Here is a 20,887-nt window from a genome sequence, read left to right as displayed (position 1 = left end):
GTGGGGAGGGTTTCCCTGCACACAGTGGTGGTGTGGCTCCCATCGTCCACGATTCCTTTCACTGTATCCGAAGTACAACATGCCGGAGCTTGTCTCTAAGCCTTAAGTTGGGGGAACGGCTCCACGCAAAGCCTCTTGGCTGGAAAAAGAACTTCTAATTAACATGAAATAACAGCTTTCAAACACTTGACTCAGGATATGGAGTTGAAAAGGTGTGGGCTGGATTTAAGAGAACCAGACAGGAGGAACAATGGGGGAACCGGCTGAGCACAAATGATGGGAAAGGCACCTGGAAGGGAGGCTGGAGGAACAGCATGAGAGAGACACTGGCAGAAAGAAGGAGCTGGAAAACACGAGCAGGGGAGCAGAAGCAAAGCCTTGCAGCTGCTGTCAGGTGCCTCCACTACGCTGGGCAGAACGCCCTGATGAGCCGGACTCCGGGATATTCCCTCGATGCGCATGTAAAAGCAGGAGACAGAGACGTGGCCTCCAGGAGACTGCTCCTTCTCACCGCTTCCAAACCTCAGATTGTCTGCAAGCAGAGACTAATGCCGAAGACAGGACGGGGATGCTTGTCAGCCTACTGGCCAAACCCTGCTCACACATTTCAAGACTGTTCGAGAACACCTGGCTGGGGGGATACAACATTAGCCCAGAGAGGTGGGGAAGGCACACAATGATTAGCATTAGTGTGGTGCAGCTGATCTCCAAAGATGTTATAGATTCCACCTACTGAGGACACTCTGAGGACAAAACAGGAAGTCGTGGAAAAGCCTGGGACAAGCCAGCGCTGAGTACATCCCAGCATGCGGAACTGTCAACCCGTCAGAACACGCAGAGGGGACTTCAGGCTGGGATTGTCTGCCGGCCACACCAGCCAAGTCCAACCTGGAGCGGAGGAAGATGCTTCTCTTAGTAAGAAGTTAAGTGCTGGGAAAGTGGTCTATTCCTATGCCCTACGCCTGGCTCAAAGGTCATCGCCTAATTGAAACCATTTTGGTTCACAGAGTCACTGAAACAGGAAATGAATAAAGGACAGAAGAAGCTTGCCAGTATATGACTCTGACTACATTCCTGATAGCCCAGATCTAGCATGTCACACAATGCTGTTCCTGACCTGGCTCCTGTCCAAATGCTTGGCCTTGGTCTGCTCACTGCTTCCCCCATTCTGGCCATGATCAACTTCCTCCACGTCACTCTTCTTCATGACCCAGGGCCTTTGCACATGCTATTCCTTCTGTCTGCAATGCTTTTTCCATCCACGTCTGCTTTTTAAAGCATCTACTTATCTTTCAAGATTCAGGTCAAACAGCCACTCCCTCCTTCCCCCACTGCCCAGTGAAGCCAACCTTAAGGAATAGGAGCTAAAGCTCCCCAAAGGGAAATGCAGTTCCAGAGAAGACATGAGCACTCAGCTGTGGGATAATAAACTACAAGCCAGGAAACCTCTGCTTTCAAGACAAGTGAAAGAGTAACAATAATAGCTTTAAATATTTCATTTAAATTTAAATATTTAATCACTGATTCTTACACTAACCCTGCAAATCAGGTTGAGAGTTAAGTAATTTGCCCAAGTTCGCCCTGCTGGTCACTGGTGGAATTGGAGCATAAACCCGGATCCATCCAACTCCAAAGCACTGAACGAGAAACACTGGAGAGTGACTGAAAATGCTCTCATCACGCTCCCGACATTAATGAAGATAGGCAGCATTTTCTAATCCATGGCCAAGTATGTGGAACCCTATATAATGTGCAAAGATCTGTGTCACTGTGTGCAATGGAAAGTGGTATAAAATATAGTCCCCTGCCCTCAAAGAACTTACAATCCAATCAGAAGAAAGGACCTGGCCATGAATCGGAGGCAGGCTTCCTGGTTTAGGGACAGATTACGGCCCGGGAACTTGAACGTGGCCGCGGGAAGATGGGGGTTGAGCTGCTGGGGGACTCTTCCCAGGATGCCTCATATGTGCTTCTTTAAAAAATGATCACATTTGTCTGTGCTTCTTGTGCCTTGCCTCCTTCACGCCAAAGTCCAGTGCATATAAAATTCTAGTCATCTGAAGGACTCAGTTACTCAAGGCTTTACTTTCCACTGAACCTAACAGACATAATATTTTACCCTATTTTTGGAAATTTTTAAGACTCCCAAGATACCTCTTGAAATAACACCTGTGTTTGGCTTAGTGCAGGATTTAGAAAGAAGATATAATCCCCTGTGAAGCTTGGGGGCACGTGGCACTGTGACTTTTCCTGGGGTACTTTAGGGAAGGTATCAAAGTGGTGTTTTATCAGGGCCAGGTTTAATGTCTAATGGTCATCCTCGGGAGGACTTTCCTGACTCCCTGGAAACTGCCCCCAACCACTAGACCCTCGCCTCTAGTGGACCATTCCAGCTTAACTTTGTCCTGTCTGCCCCCACTCCCAGGAGTCCCAGACCTCAGATGCTCCTCTTGGGGTCATGATAGACCCTCACAACTCCCATCTACGCTCAGGGTGTTGCATCTGCTGGCCTGGAAGTCCCCTCTCTCTGGTGTGAAAGTCCTCTCCCACTCCCAACTGTGAAAATCCCACTGTCTGACACCATCCATGACCCCCAGCCTCAGGCACCTTACACATACAAAATATTTTTTGTAATCTGTTAATTCATCCATATTTGTACAGCTGACCACCTATATGTCAATGTACTTGATAACGAATTCAAATTTGTTTATCCTTTAGTCAGTCATTTAAAAAATATTTTTATTTATTTTTAAAAATTTTATTTGAGAGAGACAGAGACAGTGCAAGCGGGGAAGGAGCAAAGAGAGAGAATCCCAAGCAGGCTTCACGCCGCCAGCACAGAGCCCCATGTGGGGCTTGAACTCACGAAACTGTGAAAACATGACCTGAGCTGAAACCAAAAGTCAGACGCTTAACTGACTGAGCACCCCCAGCCCCTTGTCAGTCATTTTCAAAGTGCCTATGACGCCCCTAAGGCTACAAAGGGGAATTAAGACACGGAATGTTCCCTCACGGTCTAGTGTTACGTACAGACACATGATATGTGAAGAACAGATATACGGACAAAGTTCTGCGGGAGCACAAATGGAAGAACACTTTGCCTGGGGTTCATGGAAAACCACAAAGAAGTGGGACCCTTGCAGGGGACGCTGGGGAAGGGCCTTCTAGGCAGGCAGACGGACAACCTCTCAAGTGTAGGCATGGTGTCTGGAATCTGGGATATAAGGCCAGGGCCCAAGGTAAAGGGGTAGGTATTTCTAAATTCTGGAATCTAGTATGCATTACAAAACTCTCCAGTGAAGAACTCTCAAAGAAAGTAAATGAGAAAAGTTTAGAGAAATACTAAATTAATAATTCCCTCCAACCTTATTTGGCAGGATAAAAAATGCACTCATTAAGTGCATCAGGGAGGAAACATGCATATTAATATACAAAAACCCACACTAATTAGCCGATCTGTAAATGCGGTATTCAAGGCAGCTGACTCAGAATAAAAATCACGGGAACCTTGAACATTTGGTATTTTGTGCTGGTCTGTGTTTGAATGCTCTGGGGCCCAGCACGCTCTTTGTTTATCTGCTGAGTGTAGGCAGGGATGCGAAACAGCTGTGAAGAAAAGCACGTGGTATCTGCCCAAGTGGCGCAATGGCCATGGCGGCCTCGACTACCGTCCCCGTCCCTCACTTCCAGGGAATCTGATCCGAGAGCTGAAGTCAGGCTGCCTGCCAAACACCTGAAAGAAAGTGAGAATCTGTCACCAGGGGTAGAGGAGAGAGGGGGAAGGGGGTACAAGGTATGTTGAAATTAAATTTTAAATTGAGAAAATGGGTTGGCAGCCCCAGATGAGAATGGCAAGAGGAATCAAAAGAGATGTGCCAAAAGTATGTGGTGACTGGGGGAAGAAAGATGGAAATCTGAAGCCAGATGAGTCAGCTGGGAACGAAGTCTGAAAGGATCGAGGAGGGAGCCCAATGCTGATCAGGCAGAGGGATGTCATGAAATAAATCTAACCAACCCCTCGGAGGGGAATGAGAGGTTTCTTCCAGGCTCCGATGTGGCTTTCAAGGAGGAAATCTAATTCACTTCATTGTCACCAATATTTCTGGTCTTGGAGCCTCTCCTGGCTGGGCTTCCATAGAGGTCCATCTCAGAAGGCCTGAGCCTGGGCTGACTCACTATCACTGAAAATCAAGACCCTNGGGGGAACGATGGGTTTACAGCGGTGCGGGCCCCGGATCCAAGCCCTCAAACCGTTCCTGAGGGTTCTCTGACAACAGCTGGAAGGGATGGGTGGTAAGAAACCAGTTCATGTGACTGTTCCCACTAGACGTCATATACTGCTTGAGGACTCACTGATGGTAAATGTTCAATAAATGTCACCTGAATGAATGATCTATCTATTCAACTGTTAAATGGGAAATGCACAATTTCTTTGACCATTTGGCTTACCTAATTGCTGTACTGACACGTTGTTCATTGGCTTGTTACCAAAAAAAAAAAATTTTTTTTTTCCAATTAATCCAAAACTGGAAAAGGCCTTGAGTGGTCCTATTGCTTTGTTACTCAGTGTGGTCTGGGGCAGGCAGCTGCAGTGAGCCCTGGGACCGTGTGAGGAGCGCAGAACAGCCCCCCATCCTCGACCCAGCGCATCAGTCTTCAGGTAACACCACTCGCAGGTGATTTGTGTGCAAATTGAAGTTCAAGGGCCACCACTCTGCTTTATAACTCTCCATCCTAACTTTCAAACAGCTAATTGTTTTAAAGACCTCCGATGCAAAGTGTTCCCAGAGCCCCTACATTTAGGAAAGCCTGCCTGTGTTTATTTCACTCCAGTAGCAATTATGGGAGCATTTTATTCTTGAATTCAGTGGGAATTCTGATCAACCACTCACGTTATGCTCACAAATGAAGGGGACCCCTACCCATGATCTTCTGCACAATGCTTCTGCTTCCTTCTGGAGGAATTCCCAGGCCGGCTTCCTGATGGCTGCACTATAACCCTGTCCAGGTCCTTCCTGAGGGTCTTTGCAGCGAGGGTCAGCGTACCAACCCCGGGGGCACATTCTCATTGTCACCCTTGAGTCTGCAGGCACTGAGCAGTCATCCGCCGCCATTGTGGGTCCTCTTGAGGGACAGAAAACTCCAACGTCTCCCACAACCAGGCAACTAAATAGGAGCTGAGCTCAAGATGTCAGGGAGTGTTTGGAGTTGTGCCTGCCTACCCAAGAGGTAATCAAATCCAAGCATTTTTAAAATGTGTACTGACTTAATGGAGCTCTGCTAGCGAATGTCAGCTCCCAGGCTGCCAGACAGAAACCCCTGGTTTATAAGCTTTTCAGGGGTCAAATCTGAGTAGCTGACTTCCTTGACAAAACCCAAAGCACAACACAACCACCAAAGGAGGGTGTGAAGAGTGCGGGTCTTCTCGTAAGTGCGTCTCATCTAGGGAGAAAGCCTGAGCTGGCCCTGGGGTGGCTCACTGGCAAACTTCTGTCCGGGAGTTTTTAACCACTAAGCAAGTTCTAAAGATCTGACCACTTTTAAGGTCCCTGGGTGCTCAAGATGTCGCCTAATGCGCCAGCCTGTCTGGGAGGTCATTTCAGCATTTCCCCCACACTGGCCTTGCTGTCACCCTGCTGTCATCCCGGCCCAGGCACCCAGGTCTGCTGGTTCCTGGGAAAAGCGGCACCGCTCTTATTTCACAAACTCTAGTATCAGGAGCAGAAGCCTCGCTCTACAGACTTAGCCGCCCCTCTTCCCCAGCTGGGAGGCTGCTGGAAGGGACAGAGCTGCGGAGCGTCCCGCCATCTGGGAGGATCCGACCGCGCCTCTCGGTATCCTAATCCAGCCTCCTCTTTATGACAGGCAGGAACTCCTGTTAGATCCCCTATCAGTTACATTTCGCTTCTCATTTCAGTCAAAGTGTCAACAATCTGGAATACTCCCCCATCCTTCTAGCTGTATTTTTAGAACAAACAAACAACTGACATATTTAGCTAAAATAAATCACCTCAAGAAACCCCGGTTTGGCTCATTTTTTGCTCCCGCTTTGGTTATTCATCAATCTCAACTTAGGCCAGTGACCTATACCAGCAGCCAAACTGGAAATGACATGGCCAGGGTGAGCTAAAAACGCCCCTCGAACCACAGTGGCCATGTTCCAAAGACCTCCTCCAGTGTGTGAGTTTGGCATGTTTCAGGAGGGAGCCATTGCACTATCCACAAAGTGGATATCCACGAAGCACCAGAGAACCAACGTGAACAGTCAGGGCCCCTTCCTGAGCGCTGTCTCACTGGGTGGTGTGGGGGGCCCGGGGGGTGCCGTGGAAGTGGGAGAGCCGTCCTCTGCTTTGTTATAAGCAAGCCGGCAAGCAAGTGACTTCGGCACAGTGGCCATCGAGGAAGTAAATGTGTGGACAGGAAATAGCTGAAAGCAAGTCTTGCCATTAAACGATCTGGCTAGGAAAAAATAATCCATTTTCTCTGAACCACAAAGCCATCGGTCATGTCTAAAATGGGGGAGGGAGTGAACTGGATGCAAGTCTACTGACCTGCCCACTCCCCAGAGGCCATCTCTCTAGAGGATTTCCCTGTCTTTATTTCGGACTTGGCTCCCACGGCCCTGATTTCTCTGTATTCCAGGGTCTGAAGCTGGGAGCTCACGTGCAGAAATGAGACATGTGGGTCCATTTCAGTGGACAATGGCGGATGTCAAAAAATGGGAATCCTCCAGTCACATGGACTAGACGGGGAAGAGCCCACGCCAGATGTGACGAAGACAAAGGAATCCACGAAGATCTGCAATACAGAAATGGCACCCTCCACTCAAGGTCAGGATGGTAGCCAGAAAGGGAGACATCTGGTAGGGGTCTGGGAAGCTGAGCCAGCTCTTTGGGACCCGAGGTGGACAATGCATCCATCCCTCTGGCATTAGATGCAAAAAGGGACCTGAAGTCCCTGTACCAGAAACCGGCTGCTGTGAATCCTGGCCTGTTTCACATGTCCCACATTCTCTGTCTTTCCGTCCTGTGTGTTCTCAGTGCATCATGAAGGGTTGGGTTTTGTCTTGCTTGGCTTTGCTTCAGCGGTACCCAGGAGACCGGAAGCAGGCCCCTTGTCCGTGGGGGTGCAGCTTTAGCAGGGAGCCCTGCTCTCCAACAGTGTGCGTGGCGGGGGTCACAGTGGTGATCTTTGTTTCTTCTGAGGTGCTTGGTACGTTCCAGAGTAATTCTTCACTCGGCACTGTTAGCGGCATGAAGGCAGTGACGGGCTTCCTCGGCCGTGGTAGAAAGTGGGGGCTCTCTAACCTTTAACTGGGGAGGGGGGGTTGCTCAAAGGACAGGTAATCGGATCATCTGTAGGTGGGTTACTGATCCCAAGCAGCTGTTTCCAGCTCAGGACACCCACAAACATTCTTATGGGATAAACATGGAGATTGTCTTCTTTGCTCTCAGGGACTTTTGTTGTGTTTTGTTTTTAAACAAATAGTAGCTTTTTCCCCCCTTTCCCTTCCCCATGGTCTTCTGTTAAGTTTCTCAAGATCCACATATGAGTGAAAAGATATGGTATCTGCCTTTTTCTGACTGATTTATTTCACTTAGCTTAATACCCTCCAGTACCATCCATGTTCCTGCAAATGGCCAGATTTCATTCTTTTTCATTGCCAGGTAGTATTTCATTGTATATATAAACCACATCTTCTTTATCCATTCATCAGTTGATGGAGGGCGGGGGGAGGCAAACCATAAGAGAATCTTTAATACTGAGAACAAACTGAGGGTTGATGGGGGTGAGGGAGAGGGGGAAGTGGGTGATAAGGCATGGAGGAGGGCACTTGTTGGGATGAGCACTGGGTGTTGCATGGAAACCAATTTGTTAATAAATTATATTTAAAAAATAAACACATAGTAGATAGAACATTTTCATGATTGTAAAATGCAAAAATACCCCTGTGAATGCACTGACATTCACTTGTATTTGGACGGGTGGACAGTTTTTGCACAGTTGGCTGGGTAAACTAGCAGGTGTGTTATATAATCCACATGCAGTAAGGAGGTATCATCATTTGACAGAACCTGGCAGATTAAAACCGAAATGGACAATGGAAGAAACACAGGGAGACACATGCTTAGCTGGAGCTAAGGCTACAAGGTCATTGGTGCCGGAGTCTAGCTCCAGCAGGTCCAGGGGTCCCCGAAGGATGGACGGTGTCGGCGAGGGAAGGGAGTGAGAGAGCCCCAAGATTCTCTCTGATCACCAGGCAGGCATCTCTGTCGTGTCAGTTTTGGTGTCTTTATTTATAGGTCAAATGTTAACATGGCATCAGAAAATGGAATTTTTACAATGGATAGCTCTCTATGATAAGATGTTTTGGAAAATGTACAGAAACAGGTTTTACAGAAGTAAAAAGTGCAGAACTGCCCCAATTTTGGTGAGGTTGAGTAACTAAGAAAATAACAGGGTGTTCTTAGTGAAAAACAGGATAATATAAACATTTTAATAACGCTAAGATTAAGTCATAGGTTAAGTAGTAGATACTCTTATTCATCACAGCTCATCACAGCTGCCAGGGGAAGGGAAGGTGTTTGTGGAATGTAGGCCTTAGGGAAGGGGTTGCTATACATCACCAGTTAGCAAAGGTATATGTAGTAACTTATGTTCTGCCCTTATCTGTTCCTTCTCCCTAAGGTAGGCTCTTTGTCTCCGGGCAAGACTTGATATTCCAGTTATATTCCTTATGGCACCAGAGAGCCAACTGTACCTTTCAAGAGTTTAGCTCATTTCCAATACATAGAATAGGCTCTTCGAGCACATTTACCTTTGTGTCTAGTTTTATGATTTCTTGAATAGCTAGGGCGTGAGAGACATTTTTGGTTAGTTGATTTACATGTTGAGCTGTATGAACCTCTTGGACTAACGCAACCATAGAAACAGAATTGTACACGTATAAAGGTCAATCTTTTATGGGTAAGGGTCATTAGCCTGTTCATAGCTCAAGGGAAGTATCGAGGGAAACAGGACCTGCTGGAGACACGATGTCTGTTCCCATAATCAAAAGAAGTTCCCACAATAAGTTCCTTCACAAGGTGTAATCATCATACCAGGACCAGAATAAGGGGGACAAGTCACTCCCGATACCAATCAACAAGGTGCCTTGGGGGTTGGTGCTCAAGCAGAAATAACTGAGTGGGGGTGGATATCGGTCGTCATCTGATTGGCAAGAGACCGTGCAAACTTGCCTTAACCTCACAAATAGTGTTCTCGACTAGTGGGCTCAGAATGACTTCCAACACATCGGTTTCAAGCACGCACTGCACAAACGTGTATTAATGTGTGCAGCATGCCACCCACAGGGCTAGGCGTGAGGGGTCTAGAGGTTTCAGGAAACACTGCATGAAGTCTGAGGATGACACTGAATACTTTGACTTGTTGTATAAGGTACCTAGAAGAACTTGTGATCTTGAAAAGCTCCAGAATAAATAAACCTTGTGCACGCCACCACTGGGGCTAGACGGCTTTGCGGGGAGGGGCCGCCCTGGCCTGGCCTCTCCCAGCTGCCAGGCCTCCCAAGGAGCTCTCTCTCCTGGCTGATGAGAGAGCGGCATCCTGAAGGCCTTCTCTCCAGCACGCTCTGAAATAACCAAGACAAGAGGAACTCTCTGGAAAGGAAGCAGGATACTCCCATGGGGACTCAGGACTGGGGGAGCAGAGTTTGGGCCAGCCCCACTCCCAATCTGAGGACAAGGCCATCCCTAGTCCTGGAGTGGGGGTCTTCTCATGACCCGTTTCTCCCCCATTTCCTCTTTCCCAGTTCCTTCACCCTCGCCTCACAAGCTCAATGTTCATTTTCTAAGCCATTTTTCATTGCCTTTTGGGTATTCTGTCTCTTTTAACAAGCATCTACATTTACTGCAACACCATAGACCAGAACATCACAGAAAGATTATGTCAATGGGCCGGCACAGCGGGGGCCACTTCCCCGCCTCAGCAAGCCCCTCCCAGAAGAACCGTGGCTTTGTAACCCAGCGTCAGAGAGTCCAAGGGTGGAAGGGCCACCAGGCATCCGTCTCAACCTCCCAAGAATGCGGAGACCCTCCTACCACCACATATGTCAACAGGGAGAGAGGCTGGAAAGCTGATTTTTTAAAAAAATTGTGGTAAAATATACATAACATAAAATCTACCATTTCAGAGTGTACAGTTTGGTGGCATATACAGAATATGTTCACACTGTTGTGTAACTATCACAACCATCCATCTCCAGAACGTTTTTCTTCTTGTAAAACTGAAGCTACGTACCCAGCAAATGATAACTCTTCATGCTCCCCTGGTCCCAGCCCCTTGGCAACCCCGATCACGCTTTCCGCCTCTGTGATCCTGACTGTCCCATGTGATCCTGACTGTCCCGGGAACCTCACAGAAAAGTAGCCACACAGTATTCGTGTTCTCGCATCTGGCTTATTTCACTGAGCACAATGCCCTCAAGGTTCATCCATGTGGTAGCTTATGTCAGATCTTCCTTCCTGTTTAAGGCTAACTAATATTCCACCATACGTATGTATCACATGTTGTTTATCCATTCATTCATCAGTTGGCGCTTGGGTTGCTTCTACGTCTTTAGCTATTGTGAAGGATGATGCTGTGGACACGAGTGTGTGGTATCTGAGTTCCTGCTTTCAATTCTTTTGAGCACTTACCCAGATGTGGAATTGCTGGATCATATGGTATTTCTATTTTTAACTTTTTAAGGAACTGCCATGCTATTTTCCACAGTGGCTGCACAATTTTACATTCCCACTGGCAGCACACAAGGGTTCCAGTTTCTCCACATCCTCACTAACACTTGTGATTTTTCTGGTGTCAGTATGTGTGCATGTGTGTTTTAATAACAACCATCCTAATGCATATGAAGTGGTATCTCATTGTAGGTTTGATTTGCATTTCCCTGATGATCAGCAATGCTGCAAATATTTTCATGTGCTTATTGGCCAGTTAAATATCTACTTTGGGAAAATGTCTATTGAAGCTCCTTGGCCCATTTTTTTGTTCAGATTGTTTTTTGGTTGTGGAAAGTTGATTCTAAGTAAGCTACTGCACCGCTGACTCTGCTCCACATTGATCCATGGTGTCTTTGAGGCTGCCACCCACTTTCTTCTGTCCCAAGATCCTCCTCTCCAGCTTGTATCTGGGGGTGGGCATCCCTGGGTGGGTTACCTTGCACTTATTCCCTCTCGGACATCCTTCAAGTTTCCATGGATTATTTCTCTACATTAATGAGAAGAACAATCTCTTTCTTCGTGGCCCAACTTTCTATCAAGTGCAAATTTAATGGGCATGTTCATTACTCCATCACTCAGCTCAGGCATAAGAATAGCCCACAGCACCTGGCCTCTCAGTAATCACTACATCAAAACATTACTCAATATCATCTTTCAACTTACATTGAGTGTAAGTGAGACACAGTGAGGAAGAGACAGCCTTACTTGCCAAGAAATGATTTTTTTTAGACCAGATATATGCTCCACTCAAGTAAAGATGGTCCTAACCATGTTTTCCAGCTTATTGATAAGATTGACAGGGGAGAAAGCATAAAATCCTATCCATCTGGATTGCTAGCTCTAAGCACACGCTGTCTTTCTCTTACTCATGAAAGCCTTCCTACACCTCGCATGGCACCCGTAAGGTGGTAGGAACTCAGTGCTTCAAAGGCAGTGGTTAAGAGCACAGATGATGAGGCCAGATCACTTGTGTTCAAGTCATGACCAGGCGGCTAATGAGGTAGGTGATTTTGGACAAACTAGTTTACCTTTCTGTGCCTCGATTTCTTTATCTGTAAAATGGGGGTGATAACACTACCTACCATGATCAAATGAGTTTAGAATGTGTTAATAAATGAATTTAAAATGTGCTGATAAGAGTTGCCTATAACTGTTAGTATAAATGCTAATAATTATTACTGTTAAGTGAATGAATAAATGTTATATATGTCCACTGCTTTCCATGCAGTTAGTTCCCATTGGCGTAAAAAGAAATGTGATCTCTCACATGGGCGAGGGTATAAGATCACCCACAGCACAGTGTTTAGAAGAGCTGGTGGTCTTCTGGTCAGGTAACCAAGGATTTGTGTCAATACCTTCTCATGTATCAAAGTTTCGCGTCAGAAAACATATTGGAGGCATCTGGGTGCCTCAGTTGGTCGAGTGTATGATTCTTGATTTCCACTCAGGTCATGATCCCAAGGTTGTGGGATCAAGCCCTGAGTCCGGGCTCTGCACTGAGCATGGAACCTGCTTGGGATTCTTACTCCTTCCCTCCTTCTCGGCCCCTCCCTCCACTGGCATGCTCTTTCTCTCTCAAAAATAAATAAAATACAATGTAAAGGAAACATACTTAAGAGAGTTGTCCACACACCTTAATGATGCCACTTGGATTTGTATCCTTGGTTGGTTCTAAAAATGGCTTTCTTATGCTTTGTGTCACAAACCACATTTGTGGTTGAAATAAGAAAGATTAAAATTCAAATGAAATAACAATTTCAGGCTGCACAGCCACCATTTGTCTCAGGGCAAGAAGCTAAACCTGGCAGTGGCGGTGGCCCTTAGCAGCCACTGTCAGGCTGGGTGAATCAGAAGAAAACATTTTAGTTACACTAAAGTTCTCAGATGCCACTGTAAGTAGGATACTATCTGATATATTTTCCAAAGACAAGAAGGAGCAAATCGTCAGCTTTCATCCCATTTTTTAAAAAAAAATTTTTTAATGTTTTATTTATTTCTAGGAGAGAGAGAGAGAGAGACAGCGNCCCCCATTTTTTAATCTAAAAATGAATCCCCATGGCCGAAACACAAAGCCTGTGAGGGGCTGACCAAGACCCTGGCAGACAGGCTGCCCCACCATCCTCCACAGAGACAACTGCTCCAAACATCACCTGGCACCTCCTTCTACCTTCTTGGGCCAATGTGGAAAACTACCAAGTCAAGTGTACTCATTAATCAGGAAATTTTTGCAAAGCCATATTTCAAAAGGAGAAATATCAAAGCTCCTTTACTAAGCACCTTAGGTAATGGATCTACCTGAATCTACAAATATTCTTCAATAGGAAAATGTGTTCTTTGTTAGATTTTATTTGGGGAAAAACTTACAATGTGTTAAAGACATTTTGGGGCACTGGGGTGGCTCAGTCGGTTGAGCGTTGGACTCTTGATTTGGCTCAGGTCATGATCTTGCAGTTCCTGAGATCGAGCCTCGTGTCGGGCTCTGTGCTGACAGTGCGGAGCCTGCTTGGGATTCTTTCTCTCCCTCTCCCTCTGCCCCCTCTCCTGCTTGTGTGAGTGTTCTCTTTCTCTTAAAATATATAAATAAATAAATAAACAAACAAGCCATATTATACATAATCAGCAAATAATTTGTCATTCTTTTGTTTAGGTATTTAATAAAGAGTTTTAAAAACTAATTTTTCAAGAGAAAAAGAAGTTGGAACAAGAGGAACAAAATAAGAGAAGACACATACAGAAACTGTAGACATAAATCCAACCATACCAATACTTATATTAAATGTGAATGGACTAAACACTAAGACAAAGGGCAGGAATTATCAGACTAAATAAAAAAGGAAGACCCAATTATAAGCTATCTATAAGAGAAGAAGTATTTGAAGAAATAATAGCTGAGACTTTTCTAGAAATGATAAACAATACAAACAATACCAATCCACCATTTAAGTAAGCCCAAGGAATCTGAGCAGAAGCCACTCTTTGCTGTATTATAGTGAAAATGTATGCTGCCAGCAACAATGGCAATTAAGAATAGCCAGAGAGAAAAGGCAGATGATCTTAAAATGATATGAAATTAAACAAACAGTTGACTTCTCAACCACTACAAGAGGAGAGCAAGATCATTTGTGCTGTAATAAAATGTGAGCCTAGAATTATATATCTAGTTGGAAAATCTCTTTCTTTCTTTTTTTTTTTTAAATTTTTTTTAAATTTATTTCTAGGGGAGAGAGAGAGAGAGCGTGAGCAGGGGAGGGTCAGAGATAGAGGGAGACACAGACTCTGAAATAGGCTCCAGGCTCTGAGCTGGCAGTCAGCACAGAGCCCGACGCGGGGCTCGAACCCACGAACCACGAGATCATGACCTAAGCGAAAGTCGGACGCTTAACCGACCAAGCCACCCAGGCGCCCTGGAAAATCTCTTTCAAGAGTAAAGCCAAATATATTTTCAGACACACACTGAGAAAGTGTGCGAGCAACAGACCCTCACTAAAATTTCTAGGATAATCACTAAACAACAACCAAAACAGAATGTTTCTTTTCCGAATTAGTAAGAAAAAAATACATAACAAAAACATAATTAACCTAAAAGAAGGTAGGAAAAGAGAGGGTAACCTACAAAAAAAAAAAGGGCAGGACAAAGAAAAGGCACAAATGAGGTAGAAGATACCGACACAAATACCAGTATCTACAGTAAATGGAAATGAACTAAATGTTCCAGATAAGACTGTCAGCCTCAGTTAAAAAAAAAAAAATTAGCTATATATATTGAGCACAAGAGTGAATCTGAAACATAAGAATATAAAAAATTCAAGGTAAGAGAATGAAGACAGATACTCTAAGCACGTGTGCTCAAACACACGCACGCTGCCTATGTATGAGTATATGTACACACATGTTAGATAAATGTGGATGCGTGTATAGCATGACAAACTCGATTCTGAAGCAAAATGAATTATGTAACTTATTACATAATGATAAAGGGCTGAATTTACCAGGAAGACAAGCAATTCTAAATTTATATGCACCTTATAGCACAGCTTTCAACTATATAAAGCAAACATTGCTATAACTATGTGGTGAAATATAAGACAATCTACCATCCCAGCGGCAGATTTCATCATATCTGTGCTCAACAACTGATCAATTAAGTAAGCAAAAAATATCAGTAAGAATGCAGAAGATCTGAATAGTGTAATTAGTAGCTTAATCTAATACATACACATATGAAATAGGTAAAAATATAAAAAAATGTACCTCCAGATACAGAAAGCATTCTTTTCAAGCACATGTGGAGTATTTATAAGTGACCGCACAGTGGGCCATAAAAAAATGTCTCACCACATTTCAAGTTTATATAGATTGTGGCCTCTGAACACAATTCAATGAAGTTACTAAAAGCACATTAACAAAGGACAAGTGGGAAAAAACCATATAACGTGATGATTCTAAAACACAGTTCTAAAATAACTGACAAGTCAAATAAGAATAATGGAGATTTAAAGTTGTTTAGAAAGAAATAATGATAATTTCACATATTGAAATCGTGGTCTCCCAACTAAAGCAGCACTTGGTGGGAATTTTTTAGTCTTAAATGTTTATGTCAGAAAACAAGAAAGACAAAACAAATAATGAACTAAACACCAACTTAAAAGATGAAGAAGGAAAACCAAGCAAAACAGAACAAACTCCAAGAAAACAGAAGAAAAAGAAGAACAGAAGAACAGAAATTCATGAAAGACAAAGTAAAAATACCGTTGAGACCAAAAAAAAGTGGGTTCATTGAAAAGATCAATGTAACAGACACATTTCTGGAAGGGCTGCTTAAGAAAATTAAAAAGAAAGCACATTACACAGTATTAGGAATGGAAAAGACTTAACCATAGGTGCAATATGATAATAAACAGATAATTAAAAAAACGTGAACAACTTTATGGCAAGGAAATTTAATATTGCGATGAAATGTTATATATTGTATTATTATATGTTGTATATTTCAGTCTCTATGCTTTTTGTAAAGTAGAAAACTTGCCAATCCCCAAATTATTTTTTTGAAAGTATCAGAAGTCTCTCCATAGAAAAACGACCAGCCCCAGGTGGTTTTATAGGCAAATTCGACCAAAACTCATTATTCTAGAAACAGGTAATTCCAATCTTACACAAATGAGCCTAAAACACACACAAAAATGACTCCAACTCCTTTTATGAGGCTGGCCTAATCTTGATGCCATAACCCGACAAGTGTACAATGAGAAAGAAAAATTACAAGCTATTTTACACGTGAATATAAATATAAATGTTCCTTTAAAAATTAGTCAACCGACTAACTCATCACCTATAGCAATTCATCTCATATAATTTCATAACATCTTTTGCATTAATATTACTTGGAACTGATAACTAATATTTTATTTACATTTAGAGAAATAAAAAATAAAAATAAATAAAAATACAAATTAGTTAACTGAATCCATTGAAATAAGCTAACACGTCATGATCAAATTGGGCTTATTCCAAGAATGCAGTTAATTTAACATTTAAAAATATCAATTAATATAACATTCAGATTAAAGGGAGTAAAATCATACAATCATCTCAGTAAATACAGAAAAAGCATTTAATAAAATTCAATATCAATTCATGGGTTTAAAAAGCTCAACCCTTAGCAAGCCAGGAAGAAGAAAAGTTCTTTGTCCTCCTAAATAATATCTATAAACAAACCTGTAAAAAGCATAATTCTTAATGGCAAAATACTGAACAAGTTTTATTCAACTATACTGAAGGCCCAGTAAGGCCAGTTTTAAAAAAAGCTGAAGGATTAGAGATAAAGAAACTAAATTTTAATTATTTCAGATAAAAGTCATTGTCTATACAGAAATTCCAAAGTAATATATATATATATAGATTGTCAGAAGTAACAAGAGTTTAGGGGCGCCTGGGTGGCTTAGTCGGTTAAGCGTCCGACTTTCGCTTAGGTCATGATCTCGCGGTTCGTGGGTTCGAGCCCCGCGTCGGGCTCTGTGCTGACTGCCAGCTCAGAGCCTGGATCTCCCTCTCTCTCTGACCCTCCCCTGCTCACGGTGTCTTTCTCTCTCTCTCCTAGAAATAAATAAAAATATTAAAAAAAAAAAAAAGAAGTAACAAGAGTTTAGCTGAGTTGTTGGGTCAAGAAGAATGTACAAAAATTAGCTGCCTTTCTACACACTAGCAACAAATAGACAGCAAATTGATAAAGAAAAAATGCTACATACATAGTGTATACAAATGGAAATTTTTTCAAGTAATTAGGAATAAATCTAGTAAAAAATGGGGAAAATATTTATAAGAAAAATCATAAAAGTTCATTAAAAAGTATTTTTAAAGACGTAAATAATTAGATATAATGGCCATGGATTAGAAAACCAACTGTCATAAATATATAATTCTCCTGAAACTGAGCTATTAGGTTAAGTGCAATTTCAATAGATTTGTTTTTGTTTTTGGAACTTGACAAACTTGATTCAAAAATTTATATGCAAGGGGCACCTGAGTGGCTCACTCAGTTGAGTGTCAGACTCTTGATTTTAGCTTAGGTCATAATCCCAGAGCTATGGTATTGACCCCTGAGTCAGTCTCCATGTTGGGCGTGGAGCCTGCTTAAGAGTCTCTCTCTCTCTCCCTCTGCCCTTCTTACCTGCTTGCACGTGCTCTCTCTCTAGGGAAAAAAATGTATATGCAAGCTCAAAGCCCTGAGAATAGCCACAACACTCCTGAAGAGGAAGATATAGGGACAAACTTATCCCACATATAATAAAGTTGTAAGAGTGCAGAGATTGGGAATCACACATAGATGGGCATATTGACTGAAAGAACCAAATAGAAAGCTCAGAAATAGGACCCCCTTCCCCCAATATGGGCTTTTTATGTAAGGCAAAAATGGACCTGTGTAGCAACAGGGAAAGGAATCTTTTCAATACATGATGCCAAGATAGGTGGGGGTCCATAGAGGGAAAAATTACACTAGATCCTTCACACCATACGTACATAACACAAGCATTTCCAGATGGACCCTTAGATTTAAGTGTGAAAGGTAACACAGGAGAGCTCTTAGAATATAACTTAGGAGACTTATCTTCGTGACCCTGGAGAAGGGAAAGTAAGGTTTTCTAAACAAGATGCAGAAAGTACAATCCATAAAGGAAATGATTGATAAATTCAATCACTTTAAAAATAAGAACTTCTGTTCATTAGAAGACAAGTCACAGATTGGTGGAAGATTTTTTGCAACACATGTAACCAAGGAAAGGACTTATAAGCATAATCTATAAAGAAATGTCACCAATTGGCATGAAAAGTCAACCCAATTAGGAAAGAAGAAAGATTTCTCCCTGTACTTCACAAAACAGAAAAGCTAAATGGCCAATAAACGCATACAAAGGTGTTCAACCTCATGTGACTTAAATTCATGATGTGACACCATTAACCAGCAACGACGCTGCCAAAAATAAGTCTGAAACACTGGGTATTGGTGTATGCTGCCACATGGGCTCGCGGGCACTGCTGGTGGGGGGTGTAAACTGGCATAACCCCTTTGGAAAACAGTTTGGAATTATTTGGTAAAATGGAAGATGCAGATACCCTATGACCCAACAAATTCACTGTTACATAATGCCTAGAGCAATGCTTGCACATGTGCACCGGGAGACTCGTACAAGGATATCTAGGGGCACCTGGGTGGCTCAGTAGGTTAGGCGTCTGACTTCAGCTCACGTCATGATCTTGCAGTTTGTGAGTTCGAGCCCCGCGACAACTCGGAGCCTGCTTCAGATCCTCTGTCTCCCTCTCTCTCTCTCTCTGCCCCAACTTGTGCACTGTCTCTCGCTCTCAAAAATAAATAAACATTAAAAAAAAAGAAAGAATATCCACAGTAGCTTTGTTTATAATAGCTGAAAACGGAAAACAACCTGTATATCCATTTGTAATTGACTGGAAAAATACATCTTGGTATATTTATATAATAAAATACTACTTATGGTTGTAAAGGAATAAATTGCTACTGCCAGCAGTAAGGATGAACCTCAGGGACGTGATGCTGCACAATGAAAGCAAGTAGTATAGGGATATACTCAGTGCAATTCCATTAAAATTATTTAGATATGCAAAACCAGAGATTTTCATTCTTTGGGAGTGCACACATATATGGTACAGAAACACAAGGGAACGCTCAGCATAGGATTCAGGATGTAGTTAAGGTCTGGCGATGTTAGAGAGGCAAGGGAATAGGGCAGACAGGGACACAGGAAATTCACAGGCAAAATTAATCTTCTTTTTCTTAAACTAAGAAGTGGGCACAAATGTTAGTTGTATTATCATTTTAATTTTTTAAATTTTTTTAAAAAATTTATTTCTGAGAGAGAGAGAGACAGCATGAGCAGGGGAGGGTCAGAGAGAGAGGGAGAGGCAGAATCTGAAGCAGGTTCCAGGCTCTGAGCTGTCAGTACTGAGCCCGATGCGGGGCTCGAACCCACAAACTGTGAAATCATGACCTGAGCCGAAGTTGGACGCTTAACCGACTGAGCCACCCAGGAGCCTCTGTATTACCATTTTAAATGTATTTAATAAATAACGTTTTGCCTTTACTCAATATTTAATAATCATTTTAAAGGATTCTCAAATATCATATCTGAGAACACTGTAGAAGGACTAGTGATACTAATAAGATGGATTCCTAGCAATTACTGAGTGATTACCATGTACAAGTGCCTTAAACGCTCTAGCTAAGGAAGCTGAACGTCCTTGGAGGGGCGGCTGTCGCTCAACTACTACTTTTCCTTACTGTGGCCATGGAATGATAAAAGTTGGCACTTAAGTACCTTGAATGAGCTTAACAGGGACCAAAAAGTCTATTACTCTCTGCATCAGGCTAAGAGGCTGGCTAAATCAATGCTCTGTTCAACACTTTAACTGCCCAACAGTTAGCCAGGCCTAAGCCCAACTGTGGGAAGGGCATTCACCTCCATCTGGTAGGTTACTGAGGAGGAAACTTCAAGCATGTCCTCCGTCTGGGTACGGCCGATGGGACAGGAGAAACGCGAGGCATTGCCAAGCTTCCGAGAGTCTCCGGTTCTGCCGGGGATAAGCTTGTCACAAAAAGATAATACGGCGCTCGGGACAGGTGCCCACATAGTTCTTGTTTAGGTTGGTGATGAAATGTTTTACCCAGGTTGGAAAGGAACCATGGGATGTGCCAACTACATCTGGCCCCAACTTTTCACAAAGTATTCTTGGGAAGAAGTTTCCCATCACATAGGAAGAAATACAAATATTTAAAAAGCAAACAAGTCATCGGCTGCTCTCAGACCTGCTGCCATATGCTTTGCTTTTTTGAGCTTACAGCTTAACATTAAAATAACAGGCTTGCATTCTTCAAATATCTCTACTGCTGTTCCTTACTTATTCTACTTGAAAAGGCTGTCAGCTGCTGTCACTTGGAAACATTACCATATTAGCCACCACTGTTTACTGCTCGCTGTGTGGTGTGGCTATTAGTTTAATAAGCCTGCTCTTGGATGACACCCGAGGCTGTCTACACAGGAGACACACGCGGGAGACTAACGTCTAACGAAGGTGTTGGGGTGGGAGGCAGGGAATGCCGCTTTATGAATATTGATGAGAGAAACCGAATTCAACTGCATCAGGGTGTACTTTACTGATGGGGAAAGGGCCTAGTCCTTTTAAAAGTGCTTTCACCATGTTAAGATTCCTTGGGCTAACCAGCTCTGGATAAAATCCAGAAATACACTCGGTGTGCAAAAGAGCAAGTGTGAGGCCTGCATGAAGTAAAACACTGCGGCAAAGCTCTTTAATTCACTCTGCACAAATAGCCGAATCTACAAAAGAAATCTCTAGTCAGAGGTTTCCTGGATTATAATGAGAATTTTCTCGATGGGGAGAAGAGAAGTGCCCTTTTCACTTGAAGACAAAGAAATGTTTGTAATGGAAATGCGTGAACCAATTTTCCAAGGAGAGCGGCTGAAACGCACTGATTAAAAACAGTGAGGTGATGAGGCACAGAAATAAAGTCAAAGCTGAGCCACTTAAAATTCGCCACGGCACTGATTTCCGAAAGTGAAGAG

General features: G+C 43.3%; 1 protein-coding gene across 4 annotated transcripts in view; it reads right to left on the bottom strand.

Annotated features, from left to right (window-relative positions):
* TTC7B (tetratricopeptide repeat domain 7B) overlaps positions 1–20,887 on the bottom strand; it is a 252,850-nt gene that overhangs the window by 74,358 nt on the left and 157,605 nt on the right. The window lies entirely within an intron of this gene.

This window comes from Crocuta crocuta, unplaced genomic scaffold, assembly GCF_008692635.1.
Source record: "Crocuta crocuta isolate KB4526 unplaced genomic scaffold, BGI_CrCroc_1.0 scaffold299, whole genome shotgun sequence".
Classification (NCBI taxonomy): Eukaryota; Metazoa; Chordata; class Mammalia; order Carnivora; family Hyaenidae; genus Crocuta; species Crocuta crocuta.
This window is presented reverse-complemented; position numbering and strand designations above follow the sequence as displayed.